The sequence below is a fragment of the Lactuca serriola genome, chromosome 5 (assembly GCF_051521515.1).
Source record: "Lactuca serriola cultivar US96UC23 chromosome 5, Lser_US96UC23_V15, whole genome shotgun sequence".
Classification (NCBI taxonomy): Eukaryota; Viridiplantae; Streptophyta; class Magnoliopsida; order Asterales; family Asteraceae; genus Lactuca; species Lactuca serriola.
This window is the reverse complement of record NC_136412.1, coordinates 346,239,968-346,254,724: the sequence shown is the minus strand read 5'-3', so window position 1 is coordinate 346,254,724 and position 14,757 is coordinate 346,239,968.

Genomic DNA, 14,757 nt, shown 5'->3' with positions numbered 1-14,757 from the left:
AAAAATTCAAATACGCCCTTAATTAATTATAAACATCATATTCTTCTAAATGACATTTTATGTCATTTTATATCTTTCAGCTAGTTTATCAGGTAGTTTTTACCAAACGTCATTTTTAATCAGTTAGTAGCTAGCTCTTCAGCTAATAGTTAGTTTTTCAACTATTAGCTAGCTTTTCAGTCAGTACGTCAAACATAGTCTAAAAGTTATAACATCATAATGTCGAACGATTTTTTTTTTAGTTTTTCCCGTAAAAACTAATAGCTAAAAGCATCTAAAAATCTCAAAAGATTTATGTCGAAAAAATAATAATAATGATTATAGCTCACATTATAACCATCTATCATGTGAAACTCGTAAAAAACAAAAAAAAAAAAAAGACACAACTTATATAGAGGCGACCACTTCGAAAAAATAAATATTAAAAAATACTATAGTTTATACTTTGTAGATGACTGCATTGTTGACCATTAGGGTATAAGGCATATGAGGATTTTTGTAGAATTAGGGTAACAATCTTTTGGTTTTTGTCATTTTAGGACACTGGAGCTTGGTTTTTATAAGGGAGCGATATTGGACCGTCACAATCTTGCCTCCTACATAAAACGACGTTCTTTTTGCTAAGTAAGTCCACATCAGTGATGATTTGGCACTGTTTTTTTCCCTCCTATAGAGTCAAGGTTCAGACACACTTTGCGAGTCGACTAATCCACGGGTCCGTAACCTCCTGACCTTCTGGTCCATGTCATCTTGACCTTCCGGTCCATAACATCTTGACCTTCCAGTCCTTATCATACATAACATACATAACACATACACATCACATAGCAACATATAGCACATACATCTCATAGCATACAAGACCTTCCGGTCACACATAGGTACCCTTCCATATACAGTATAGTGAGAAGACTCACCTCAACGAAGTCGGATAAACTCTCGTGCTCAACGTCCCGACCTAGCCTCCTCCTATCATTCAAATAACATCCCCGATCAATACTCTCTCATAGTCTCATCTCTAAAGATTTGGTATAAGGCTATTCTACCCCTCTCTGAACTCTCTTGAATCAGTCTTGACCAGAACCCTAAGGTCAATGAAAGTCAACGGTCAAACTTTGACCCGACTCGTCGAGTGCACATAGGCGACTCGGCGAGTCCATGCGGGTCCTCTGAATCCTTCTAGCCTCTCTTGGCTCGTCGACTCATCCTTCCACTCGACGGGTTCCTCCTGTCACGAATCGCGGGGCAACCCCGACTCGACTCGTCGAGTCCACTTATGAACTCGGCGAGTTGCTTCCATGTTCATACTCAAATGACCTTCTAAGGTTAGATCTGCTTCTTTAATCTATAGATTTGACCTTCCCAAGCACGATAATCACATAAAGGTCGAATCTTGGTACACATGCAACACACCTAAAGCTTCTTTTGGTGAAATAAACTCTAAAATGGCCTCCTAGGCTCATAACTCAAAAGGTATGGCATAAAGCAGAGTGGTAAGGACTCTCTGGACCTCTTAAGGTCCATATCTATGAACCAACTCGCCTTGGGACCTCACATACTCCAGATTCAACTAAAAGAGGCATAAAGAAAACCCTAGATTTCACTAGAATCATTATAAACACGAGAATGGCATAGATTGTTACCTCCAACAGCTTCCTTTGATCAAATAGAAGTGGATCCAAGCTCCTCAACCCGCTTAGCTTGTTCTACCTCCTTCCTTCTTGCTAAAACACACAAGAAATGGTGAATTAGCCTTCCTCTTGAACCACAAACGATCTCTCTACTCTCTAGGGTTTCTCAGGGGTGAAGTGGCCGCAAATGGAGGCCATAAAGGCCTCTAAATAGGGCACAGACCCCGAGAATTAGGGTTTCAATCCACAGCGCGGACTCGTCGAGTCCACCTTTTTCCGACTCATCGAGTCCGTTCATTAATCCAGTCAGTACACGTTATCCTACTCGACGAGTCTACGCCTCAACTCATCGAGTCCCTCTCTTTTACTCAAAATAATAAATGACCAAACATAATACCTGGAAATCCGGATGTTACAATTCTCCTCCACTAGAATCAGACTTCGCCCTCGAAGTCTTGCTCCACAAACAACTCTGGATGCTGCTCCCGCATCTCCAACTCCAGCTCCCAAGTCAGCTCGGACCCTCTCCGATGTTGCCACTGGACCTGAACCAGGGACCCCTCCTTGTTTCTCAGAACCTTGATCTTCCAATCCCGGATCGTGATTGGTCTCTCAGCATAAATCAAGATCGCATCCACCTGAATATCCTCCAGCGGCACCACCGTCGACTCGTCGGCTATACACTTCGTCAACCGAGACACGAGGAAGGTATCATGAATCTGGCTTAACTTCACAGGTAGCTCCAACCGATATGCTACCATGCCCACCCTCGCAGTCACCCTAAATGGCCCAATATATCGGGGCCCCAGCTTGCCCCTCTTCCTGAATCGAATCACTCCTTTCCAAGGAGACACTTTCAAGAGTACGTAGTCTCCCACCTGGAACTCAAGCTCGGATCGTCACCTATCCGCATAACTCTTCTGGCGACTTTGAGCCGTCAACAACCTCTGTCTAACCTGCTGTATCTGCTCGGTCGTCTGAAGCACTATCTCAGTGCTGCCCATCACGCGCTGCCCTACCTCTCCCCAGCAAATGGGAGTCCGACATCTCCTCCCATACAACAACTCGAAGGGAGGCATACCAATACTTGAATGGTGGCTGTTGTTATAAGAAAACTCAGCCAATGGCAGATACGTGTCCCAACTTCCTCCAAATTCCAACACACATGCCCTAAGCATGTCCTCGAGCGTTTGAATCGTCCGCTCACTCTGTCCGTCCGTTTACGGGTGTTAAGCGGTACTGAAATGCAGTCTCGTACCCAACTCCTCATGGAACTTCTTCCAGAACCTGGAAGTGAAACGTACATCTCGATCCGACACAATCGAGATCGGTACTCCATGTCGCGATACCACCTCCCTTACATACAACTCTGCCAATCTCTCTGCAGAAGAGCTCTCACTGATAGCAAGGAAGTGAGCGCTCTTCGTCAGTCGGTCGACAATCACCCAAATCGCATCGACACCCTCTCGTGGTCCTTGGCAATTTGGTGATAAAGTACATGGAAATATGTTCCCATTTCCATTGGGGAACCTCAAGTGGGTGCAACTTGTCGTGCGGACGCTGGTGCTCATCCTTAACCCTGCGATAGGCCAAGCACCTCTCAACAAACCATGTAACATCCCTCTTCATACAGGGCCACCAATAATCTTTCTTCAGATCGATACATCTTAGTGGCCCCGGGATGGATCGAGAATCTCGATCGGTGCGCCTCCTCCATCAAAGTGGTGCACGCCCCGCCTGCATACGGCACCCAAATCCAACCCTGAAAGGTCACAAGAAAAGTACCTACGCACATCATCATATAAGCATAAAAACTCAACTAAAAAAAAGATGAAAAGAGAATACATACCAGTCACAACACCGGCCGCCGCGTGGACCTCCTCCGCAGTCAACTGAAATGCTCTCCCACAAGCCTTCGGGGCCTCGGCCTTCACTAGCCGAACCTCGGTAGCCCTAGCAGCAGGCGCAGATCCCTGCGCTAACCCCTGAAGAAGCTGAGGGCACTCAGCCTTCCGATGGTCGGTCTGGTTGCAATGAAAGCAAACCGAAAATCCCTTGGGGCAATCCCTCGCGATATGCCCCTCCTTCCCACACTTGTAGCATACTCCAGCCCTGCACGACCCCTCATGACTCTTACCGCACTTCCCACAAGTGCGGCCCTTCGCGCCCCCAGAACTCGAATCAGCGGGTCTAGCCCGCTTGGCTGCCGACTGAGACTGAGTCGGTCGCCGATCCGCCCTCTGTGACTCGGCCTCCTCCCTGGCCTGAGTCTCCAACTCAATCTCCCTCTTCCGAGCATTTTCCCGAAGCTCAGCAAATGTCTGGTAAGTCGAGTTCGCCACAAACTCCCAAATGTCTCTCCTCGACACACTTAGATAACGGCTCATACGAGCCTGCTCAGATGACACCTGCTCAGGGCAAAACATCGCCCTATCATGAAACTTCCTGGTGATCACTGCCACAGAATCAGTACCCTGTTTAAGGGTCAAGAAATCCTGAATCAATCGTTCCCTCTCCACCGGAGGAACATACTCCTCTCTGAACATAACGGTGAACCTCTCCCAGGTTACCTCAGAAATCTCAGCCAAAGTGAAGTTCGCCGTCACGAACTTCCACCAATCCTTCGCTCCCAAGCGGAGCTGGTTCAGGGCGAACCGAACCCTCAAGTGCTCTGGACAAGAACACGTATAGAAACATCCCTCGATTTCAGATATCCATCTCATAGCGGCAATCGGGTCCTGCGTCCCATCGAACTCTGGTGGCTTCGTGTTGCTGAACTCTCGAAACAACAACGAGTCACCTCCCTGAGGTCTGGCAGCAGCAACAGCAGCAGTAGCTGCAGCTGCAACAGCCTCAGTCAGCGCTTCATACCACTCATCAAAAGTCTCAATCAATGTGGTCTTGATGTCACCAAACATCTCAGGAATCTCAGTCCGGATGGCAGCAGCCACCTCCTCGTGAATCAATCGACGGATCTCGTCGTCGCTGACACCACTGCTCTCAGGTGTGTGTCGAGTCCCAACCATGATGCCTCTGAAATACAACAATAATTATCAGAGACCCGATCGAACATACTCATACCCGATGATGCAACCCTGCTCGTCCTCCGTTGTCCAAAAGATTCTTACTTGGAATGCCCATTGATCTGGTGTCTTCAGTAGTACGGGCCCAATACTACTGACCACACCGCATCAACATTCACTCCAAGTCCTCCTCCTTGAATCCTGGATTACGAGTACTCTACTCTCATGAGCTCCTAACTGCTATCTACTTGCTCTCAAAGCATCTCAGCAGCAGAAATCCCCTAGGCTAAGGCATCACAAATCAGGCCACTCTAGTCCTAATATGTATACCTAGCCTACTCTAGCATGCATAATGTAACATAACATATCTCATAACACATAATGTAAGGGTACTTTTGGGGATTCACCGTTCGGGCGCTGGCTGATCGTACACACGACTCTGCTCTGTTTGCCTCAAAACTCTTTTTACTCTTTTCTAAAATTTTACTTCATTATCAAAATTTTCCTCAAATCCTCAGTTTGAGTTCAGATACGCCCGAAGATGCATCTGAATCCCTCAAACCAAGGCTCTGATACCAACTTGTAACACCATAAAAATTTGAAACAATTTTTCTATTTTGAAAACCATAAAATATCATTCACATTCATTTTAAAAACATTGTATCAACATTGTATCAGTACAAAACCCCAAGATCAGAATATATATAAACTCCAATGTGTGTGTACGAATCATGTCGACGCCTTCCCGCGCTCATCACTGGTACCTGAAACACATAACACACCAACTGTAAGCATAAATGCTTAGTGATTTTCCCAAAATACCGCATACAACACATACGCCACTCGAGGCTATAATACGACCCTCCGGTCGATGTGTCTCAGCGGAACCCTCCAGTCTCGTAGCTCGTTGGACCCTCTGGTCCGGTCATCGCTCGTTGGACCCTCCGGTCTGGTCTATAACATCATACAACATACATATATCACATAGCACATAAACTCATACGTAACACATAAGACCCTCTGGTCAACACATAATACCACTCTAGGTAACGTATAGTGAGAAGACTCACCTCGGTGTCTCGGTAAATATCTGACTCGGAAGAAATGTGATCTAGCCTCCGCCTAATCACATAAAGTAATACTCTCATAAATACGACTGCACTCAACCCTAAAAGTCAACGGTCAAACTTTGACCCGACTCGTCGAGTGCACTAGGGCGACTCGGTGAGTCTACACGTGTCCACTGACTCTCTTAGTCCCTCTCTTGGCACGTCGAGTACTTCCCCTGACTCGACGAGTTCCACCTGGCATGAATCGCGGGGCCACCCCGACTCAACTCGTCGACTCTCAAGAACAACTTGGCAAGTTCCGCCTTGAACTCCAGTCCCCCTGACTCACCGAGTTATTCTCCAACTCGACAAGTCCACTCACTGAGTGATTTACGGGAAACCCTCATCCTACTCGCCGAGTCTGTTCTTCGGAATCGGCAAGTTCATGCCATGCACAAACTCCACAGGCCTCCTGAGGTCAAATCTGCCCCATACATTCATAGATCTGGCCTTCCTAAGCATGATAATCACGTAAAGTTCAGACCTTGACACTCATACAACATCAAAATGGTCTAACTTGGTGATTTAGCCCCAAAAATGACATCCCAAGCTCATGGCTCCCAAAATGACTCATAAAGCTCCAAGGTTTAAGGTCTCTGGACCTCTTTGGGTCCAGATCCAAGACATAAACTCGAGAAGGGACCAAATGCTCCACTTATTCAACCTCTAAAAGGGTTAGAAAACCCTAACACTAACAATCAACTCCAAAACTGAAGAAGGTCCGAGAAAAATACCTCAATACAATCTCTATGAACTCAAAAGTCACCCAAAATCGCACCTCCTTCAGCCTCCTCTTGCCTTGGTCACCTCCTTCTTGCAAAAACACCCACAAAAGGATTAAGAATGGCTTATCCTTCCTCACAAACACTCTAGATCTCTTAGGGTTTCTTTCTGGGGTTGGTGGCCGCAAATGACGGCCCTAAGGGCCTTTAAATAGGTCTCAAACCCTGGAAATTAGGGTTTCATTAAACAGCGTGGACTCGCCGAGTCCACTCATGAACTTGCTGAGTCCAGCTGTGAACTCGTATACGAATCCGCGACCATACTCGACGAGTTTAGACGCCAACTCGCTGAGTCTCCTCACAATTCCCAAAAATAAAAAGAACAAAATAGGATACATGGGTATCCGGGTGTTACACTATGTAACCAAATTTGGGTGATCAAGTGTTAAACTCCATGAAATCATCAAAATGTTGGATTAGTGTCTAAGTCCATAACTATTTTGGTATGTACTTGACCCGATTATGAGCATGGTCCTTTTGGGTTGCCTTCACCATAGCAATATGTAGGATGATTTAAGGAGAGAAAGGTTTAAATATGATTTATTAATATATTATGAGAATAATATATTAAAGGAGAAATCATATTGTTTAATTAATATTAGTCAAGAATTAATTGTTAATTAATTTTGTGGCTAAAAGAGATTAATTAAACTTAGGGGACTGGACTGCAATTATTGGATAATTGAGTTATTGGGCTAAGGAATGCTAAAGGAATAAGGGGTGAACGAAATTATGATGGAAGCCCATCATATTTTCGTCCATGGCCTTATCCAGAAGGTTCCATGGGCTGCTTAGAGTTTAAGCTGTCCATTAGGGTTTTGACTGAAACCCTAGCAGCCCACACAAGTATATAAAGGACCCCTTAGGCTCCAAAAACGTGGACAACTGATTCTCTAGGGTTTCTAGTCGTTTTTTGGGCAGCCTCTCTTCTTCTCCTCTTCATCCAAGTTGCATAAGGTGTTTGTGACTCCATTAGAGGTGCAACACTTGAGGCACTAAGCTTTTGAAGCCAATCCAAGCAAGGAATTGATTGTTATTGCTATATAACAATCAAAGGTAATTCTATAAACCCTAATTCAGTTTCTAATATGTTAGATCTATGTTTATTAGTCTTGGATTCAAAGCATGTACAATAGAGAAACCTAGATCCAAGCATTAGGGTTTGTATGAGCACATAGGATTGTTCTTATGCCTAAAACCCATCACAAAATACCTCAAGAACAAGGAGTTCACGGCCCAAGAATCTTCTTGGACCGTGAACACTAAAAATGGGGCTAAAATGTGCCCTTTGTCCCTTTAGACCTTTGAAACAAGCATAGAAACAACCCTTAACATGTTTAAACCATAAGAGCCTCAAGAAAACACCCAAATACCACAAGGATAAGGTGTTTACGGTCCAAGAATCTCCTTGGACCGTAAAGCCTATTAAGGTTGCTAAAAGTGTGCCAAAGTGCCTTAAACTCTTGCCAAACCCTAGAAGCAAACATGGAACCTTCCTTGGATGTGTTTAGCACATGAAAACCACAAAAATGTCCCATATATATGTGTTTACGGTTTGGGGATCTCCCAAAACCGTAAACAACTCTTAGACATGTTTTGATGCCCCAAACTCATTCCTTAAGCTTAGAAACTAGCCTAGACCTTTACCTAGAAGTGTTTAGGACTTGAAAACTTCATTTGACCATAAACCATTTGAGTTTACTTTCGTAATGTAGCACCTGGTTCCTGGTACGTAAAATTTATCTTAGTGTTTTTCATTTTTAGCCTTGGACTCGGCGAGTTGTAGGTCCGACTCGCCGAGTAGAGACGGGATCCGGAACACGTTTAAGTTGGCGACTCGGCGAGTCCCCGCTGTCTGATGAAACCCTAAATTTCAAGGGTTTGCACCCTATTTAAACCCTCTTATCTGTCCCTAAGCTCGCCCCCTTCACCCTCAGAGCCTTATATTTCGTTCAAGCATTGTTCCTTGTGAGTTTGAAGCATTTTGTGTGTTTTCTTGAAGATTTGGAGAGGGAAGGAGAGTAGATCAAGAAGAGAAGAAGGAGGCCAGGCATATTTGTGTTATCTCAGTGATTTCCTTGAGGTATAACTCAGTTTCCCTCTGTTTTCATGCTTATTGTCCCTTGTAGCTCCATGAAAGTCCTTCTTGAGCCTTTTCCCAAGCTTGTTTGTGTTTTAGGGTTCGTAATAAGTTGTTTAGCCTCTAGATCTAGGCATGATTGGGCACCAGGAGCTTGGATCTACTGGCTTTATGGAGCCATATTGCATGAAAGCCCTAGATCTACTCTTTTGGTGCATTTTGAGCCCTAAAACCCTCATGGGTGTTTATTTACACGTAAAGTTGGAAACTTTACGTGTTAATCAGGCCCTAGAAACCCAGATCTATGAACGACATGAGCTAGATTCAAGCAGAATCGCGTGTATAGTATTTGCATGTGGCAGACTTGACGAGTTGTTCACCCGACTCGGCGAGTCGAGTCGCGAGTCCCTGAGTTTTCCCCTTTTTTCGTGTTGTGGGTTGGAGTAGTGAGTCATGGGGGTGTGACTCAGTGGGTCGGAAGCCAGACTCACTCATAAAGTAACTCGACGAGTCAATGCCATGAATCGGCGAGTTCAAGGCAATCTTCTTGCCTCAAGAACAGACTCGACGAGTTGTTCATACAACTCGGCGAGTCTCAGCATAGAGTGTTCTTCGGATGAAGAAGAACTCGGCGAGTTGTTCATACAACTCGGCGAGTAGGATGAAGGACTATTGGCCTTTAGTTTAGAAGGAGAACTCGTCGAGTCAATGCTCAACTCAACGAGTAGAGACGGGTTTATGGTCGGACAAAGGGATAGGGACTCGGCGAGTTGGCAAGTCAACTCGACGAGTTGGGCCAACTGGCAGGTGACTTTGACTTGACTCTTTATTGGTAAGGGGTAAATGGTCATTTTACCCTTAGGTCGGTTAACAGTATTTGACTAAGGGTTTTGTGGGAATTTTAGCCAGAGGATTTCCGGAGCGGCAGCAGCAGCAGACAGTCAGTTCCCACGCAGATCAACCGCTACTTTGAGGTGAGTTACCTTACAGTAGCAGTGGGTCTACGGCCACAATGCCGGCCCACCAGTAGGAGTTGTATGATAGATGATGGTCTCTGTGATATTCATCTAGGGTTGCTACTACGTGTGTTATGTTTATGTGTTAGTATGATATAATGCTATGTGATATGTGTTATGTGGTAGCAGTAGGGGTGAAATAGTCCCCAATATCCGGTCGTAAGGACCGAAGGGGTAGGTCGGGCACCCAGATATGCCTGGCAGTATTCGGTCGTAAGGACCGAAGGGGTAGGCCGGGCACCCAGATATGCCTGGCAGTATCCGGTCGTAAGGACCGAAGGGGTAGGTCGGGCACCCATATATGCTTGACAGTATATGTATGTTATGTGATTATATGGTATGTGGTACAGTGGGGGAACTCACTAAGTTTCGTGCTTACAGTTTTCAGTTTTGGTTTCAGGTACCTCTTCTTCGAAGGGGAAGGAGCCGGCGCGGTAGCGGTACATCACACACATGCTTTGTATTCCGCATTATGAGATCTTCCTGGGGATTTGTACTCTGACACTTTATGTTTTATAAAAATGTTTTCCAGACATGCAATATCTTTGTGAAATGATATGATCGTTGAACGTTTTATTCCTAATGTTTTGCTAAATACATGTTTTAAAAATGAAATTTGTGGCTCGTATTTTGGGATGTTACAAATTGGTATCAGAGCCCTGGTTTGAGGGATTCGGACACACCTTCTAGGGTGTTTGATCTCAAATCGAGGGATTAAGAGATTTTAGAAAGAGAAAATGTTTTCTAAAAGGCTAAGTAAAGGGTTGTAAGAAAGAACAAAGTGTGTGATGTGCGCGACCAGCCAAGCTCAAGTAAGTATTCCCCAAAGTACCCATACAAGCTTATGTTATGTTTATCAGTTTCAGTAGAACAGCATGCTAGAATAGGACTAAGGATCTAGGAGTGATGCTTTATGTGCCTGCCTTATGTGCTTCAGTGTATGAAAACTGCATGCTAGAATTAAGTAGACAGCAATAGGATAGCCTGTTAGGTTATGCCTGATAGTATGAGTTTAGCACTGTATGCTAGTTTAGTTTCTCTCTATGAGAATGTATTTGCATGAGATTGTTCACTTTTTGTCTGAATGTTGCTTGCTTTGTGCTTTGTGGGACTCTGAGTGATGGGAGTTAGCCATTAGGTGAATATGTCACGTCACATGTGATCAGGGTTGAATAATCTTAGAGTATTGGATTTGGCCCTATTGCGCAGCTCTCGTTTGAGTCTAACCATTATAGGGACGAATCTGTTGCTCGAAGGATTATCTGAGCCTCATCACATGTGATGGTATTTAGGTAATGGCTAACTGGCATTACAAGGAGGCCTTCAGCAGCTGAGGACCGGGTCGAGTGGAGTTAGAGATTTTCCTGGGGCAAGCCTAGGATGAGTATAGCGGTGATCAGTGGTAGTGATAGGGACCTGGTGGAGTCAAGGCAGTCCTTGGAAAAGGTACGGATAGATGTGGAAGGTAGTATGGGCCCGTACTATTGAAAGCAGAGGATCCGTACCCGGACCGAGGAAGGCCAAGATAAGACCAGGAAACTTGCAGTAGGTGTGATTCCTCCAGAGGTATCAGTATCACTAACGGTTATTATTTGTGTATTTCAGAATCGTGGTACTACGCTCGAGGCCAGCAGTTGGCAGTACAGGAGAGGGATCGAGTTCGGGATCAGTTTATGAGCCAGTAGATGAGGGGCTACGCGAGTTCATCACGTCAGAGATCACTAGAGGCATCCTTGAGTCGACCCCCATTATATTCGGGTCGATCAAGGAAGGGATATTGGAGTTGATGGAGGATCGCCTCTGGGCATTCAGGAGCGACATGGCATCTGGCCAGTCAGGATCCCGCACACTGTCCTTCAAGGACTTTCGGGGCAGTGGTGCGCCGGATTTTCACGGGGCATAGGACCCCATAGCTGTCAGACGATGGATTGCAGACATTGAGTCTGCACAGATGATTAGCTTCTGCCCTGAGGGGTCGAAAGTGAGGTTCGCAGCGGGGTGTTTACGAGATCGAGCTAGGGATTGGTGGGAGTCCGTGGGTGACTCGTTAGGAGCCTCAGCTGTTGAGGCTATGACTTGGTCGGACTTCGCGACCAGGTTCAGGGCAGAGTTCGCGCCGGCTGTCGAGCTTCAGCAGCTGGCCAGGGAGTTCTTGGATATGAGACAGACGACAGAGACTGTGGCGAAGATCACCGCCAAGTTCCGGGAGAGGGCGTTGCTGGTGCCCCAGTACGCGGGTGATGAGGACATGAGGAGGACCCGCTATCATGACATGTTATGAGCTGATATTCGAGAGCACGTTAGTTTTTCAGCTTGCCCTACCCTAGACTCTAAGATTGCTAGGGCAAGGGAGAGGGAGATAGATCTGGAGCACATCCGGAAGAGGAAGGCGGAAGAGGGGCATGTTATGGGGGCTTCGGGAAAGAAGCCCAAGGGATTGGGTGCGGGGCTGAAAGGCCAACAGGGGTCGGACCGCTGTAAGAAATGCGGCAGGGCGCACGAGGGAGCGTGCAAGATAGGATCGCCAGGCTGCTACAAGTGCGGCAAGTCAGGGCACTTCAGCCGGGATTGTACCGCCCCTGCACCTGTGATGCAGACGTCTGAGTTTCTGTGTTTCCATTGCAACTAGTGGGGCCACAAGAAGGCCAATTTCCCCCAGTTGACAGCATCATCGTCGGTTAAGGCACCAGCTCCAGCTACCCTGCGGATTACAGATGGCCGGCAGGGAAAGGCAGAGGCTCCAGTGGTGAGGAGTCGGGCGTTTCAGCTGACTACAGAGGAGGCACGCGCCGCACCTGATGTGGTGACGGGTATGTTTCTTTCCCTCTATTTTTTTTGATGTTGTGTTATTGATATGTGCACTGTGTTCATGCGTTAGGATCGTTCCATGTGAACGATATCCCAGTTCAGGTGTTGTTTGACTCAGGTGCCACCGGGTCATTTGTTTCCCTTGCGCTTAGCAAGAGATTTACTGAGTCTTCGGGCATGTTGGATTGCCCTTTAGAGGTAGAGATTGTCGACGATCGATCGGTACGAGCATCAGCAGTGTTCAGGGATTGTGTTATGAGGTTATTTGAGGAGCGCTATTTGGTGGATTTGGTTCCCATCCCGTTGCGGGGGAACAAGGTAATTATAGGCATGGATTGGTTGAGCCCTAATGGGGCGGTGATAGATTGCACACAACAGCTAGTGCGGATCAGGACCCCGAGTGGGGGAGAGTTGGTGATCCACGGCGAGAGGTTGCAGCGTGGACCTGCAGTATGTTCAGCAGCGAGAGCTAGGCGCTACCTTCAGCAGGGTTGCGCGGGATATGTCGCGTATGTTCTGGATACCCGGGAGACGGGTAAAGCGATGGTGAGCGAGGTTCCAGTGGTGCGAGACTACACTGATGTTTTCCCGGAGGAGCTTCCTGGAATACCTTCGGAGCGTCAGGTAGAGTTCAGGATCGACCTAGTTCCTGGTGCGGCTCCGATAGCCAAGGCACCCTATCGGTTGGCTCCTCCCGAGATGCAGGAGTTGTCTACGCAGCTGCAGGAGCTGCTAGACAAGGGATTTATTTAACCGAGCAGTTCACCCTGGGGATCCCCGATCCTGTTTGTGAAGAAGAAGGACAGGTCGCATCAGATGTGCATAGATTACCGGGAGCTGAATAAGGTAACGGTGAAGAACCGTTACCCACTCCCGAGGATTGATGTCCTCTTTGATCAGTTACAGGGAGCATCTTGGTTCTCCAATATCGATTTGCGTTCAGGTTATCATCAGATGAGGGTCAGAGAGGAGGATGTACAGAAGACCGCGTTTCGGACGCGCTATGGCCATTATGAGTTCGTGGTGATGCCGTTTGGGCTCTCCAATGCTCCTGCCGCGTTCATGGACCTCATGAACCGTGTGTGTAGACCAATGCTGGATCGGTCAGTGATAGTTTTCATTGATAACATCTTGGTTTATTCCAAGATGCGGGAGGAGCACGAGGAGCATCTGAGAGAGGTTTTAGAGACCTTGAGGAGGGAGAGCTTGTACGCCAAGTTCTCTAAATGTGAGTTTTGGTTGCGCGAGGTGTAGTTTCTTGGGCACCTCGTCAACCAGAATGGAATTTCAGTAGACCTGACCAAGGTGGAGGCCGTGATGAGATGGGAGGTTCCGAAGTCTCCATCCGAGATTCGGAGTTTCCTAGGATTAGCAGGATATTATCGGAGATTCATTCAAGATTTCTCCAAGATAGTCGTACCCCTGACACGATTGACTAGGAAAGCCGTGGTCTTTCGATGGGGGCCTAAGCAGCAGGCAGCGTTCGAGATTCTAAGGCAGAGATTGTGTGAGGCGCCAATCTTAGCCCTGCCCGAGGGCGTAGAGGATTTTGTGGTGTGTTGTGATGCGTCTATCTCGGGCTTAGGCGCAGTATTGATGCAGAGGGGACATGTCATTGCTTATGCCTCGAGGCAGTTGAAGCCTCACGAGGCGAACTACCCGACGCACAATTTAAAGTTGGGGGCGGCGGTCTTCGCCCTCAAGATATGGCGGCATTACCTCTACGGGGTTCGATGTACCATTTTCACGAACCACAAGAGTTTGAGGTACCTCATGGATCAGCCGAATCTGAACATGAGGCAGCGCCGGTGGCTGGACGTGGTGAAGGATTATGATTGCGAGATCCTTTATCACCCGGGGAAGGCCAATGTGATGGCCGATGTGCTTAGCCACAAGGCGGCACCGATCAGGGATATTTGCATGAGGATGACTGTGGTGACTCCCCTGTTAGATCAGATTCGGGAAGCTCAGCAGGAGGCTATGAAGGAGGAACATCGGAAGAGTGAGCGTATAGTGGGACAAGTCACCTCTTTCGATTATGATAGCCGAGGGTTATTGACACTACACCGTAAGGTGTGGGTGCCGTATCACAGAGGTGTGCGCCAGATCTTGATGGAGGAGGCGCACAAATCTCGATTCTCTATTTATCCAGGGGCGACGAAGATGTATCGGGATCTTAGCCTAGACTATTGGTGGCCCTGCATGAAGCGGGATGTGGCGTGGTACGTTGAGCGGTGTTTGACCTGCAGGAAGGACAAGGCCGAGCATCAGAGACCGCACGACAAGGTGCATCCGTTGGATATCCCGT